The following is an 863-nucleotide window of genomic DNA, read 5'->3' as shown; positions in this document are numbered from 1 at the left end:
ATCAGTTCAAAAACGTAATTTAAAACAACACATAATGTACCGACATACTGGTGAGAAGCCTCATCAATGTCCTCATTGTGAATATAAAGCTGTTCTAAACCGTGATTTAAAACAACACATACTGTCATACTGGTGAGAAGCCTCATCAATGTCCTCATTGTGAATATAAATCAGTTAAAAAAGGCCATTTAAATACACACATCATGACCCGACATGAAGACAAAGAAGAAGCCTCATTGATGTCCTCATTGTGAATATAATGCAGTTACTTCTAGTCATTTAAATCGACACATAATGTCCCGACACACTGGTGAGAAGCTTTATGAATGCCTATAGAACAGTAAATATTGCTCAATTAAAATCAAATATAACGGCCTGTTACGCAAGTTAGCCACATTGCGAATACATGGAAGCTTATAAACATTTATAATGGCCTTCCATACAGCGAAAAAGCCCCTTCATTAATCTCATTGTCAACACAAAGCAGTTCAAATGAACATATAATGACTCACAAGGCTCTCGAGAATTCTCATCAATGTTCACACTGTATTTATAACTATAGGAGACTGTTCACAAGTAGTGTTTACTATACCTAATATATATTATTTATAGTAAAATTTGTTATATCTAAATATCACATCTGATGCATACATATACTTTCATGAAGTTTAATTATTACATATACTTTAAATGAAGTTTCCATTATGGACAAATGACTTCACACTTTTTAAAATCCCTTGGTGTTTCAAGGTTAGGATAAGCTTCTTATGGTTCACAAATTTATTCATGAGATAAAACACCCTTCACTTGGCCGATAATTTTCTGTAGTTGACTGTTTTGTAAAACTCGTTTTCTAAAACCAT

The sequence above is a fragment of the Halyomorpha halys genome, unplaced genomic scaffold, assembly GCF_000696795.3.
Source record: "Halyomorpha halys isolate HHAL.00 unplaced genomic scaffold, Hhal_1.1 Scaffold418.1, whole genome shotgun sequence".
NCBI lineage: Eukaryota > Metazoa > Arthropoda > Insecta > Hemiptera > Pentatomidae > Halyomorpha > Halyomorpha halys.
This window is presented reverse-complemented; position numbering follows the sequence as displayed.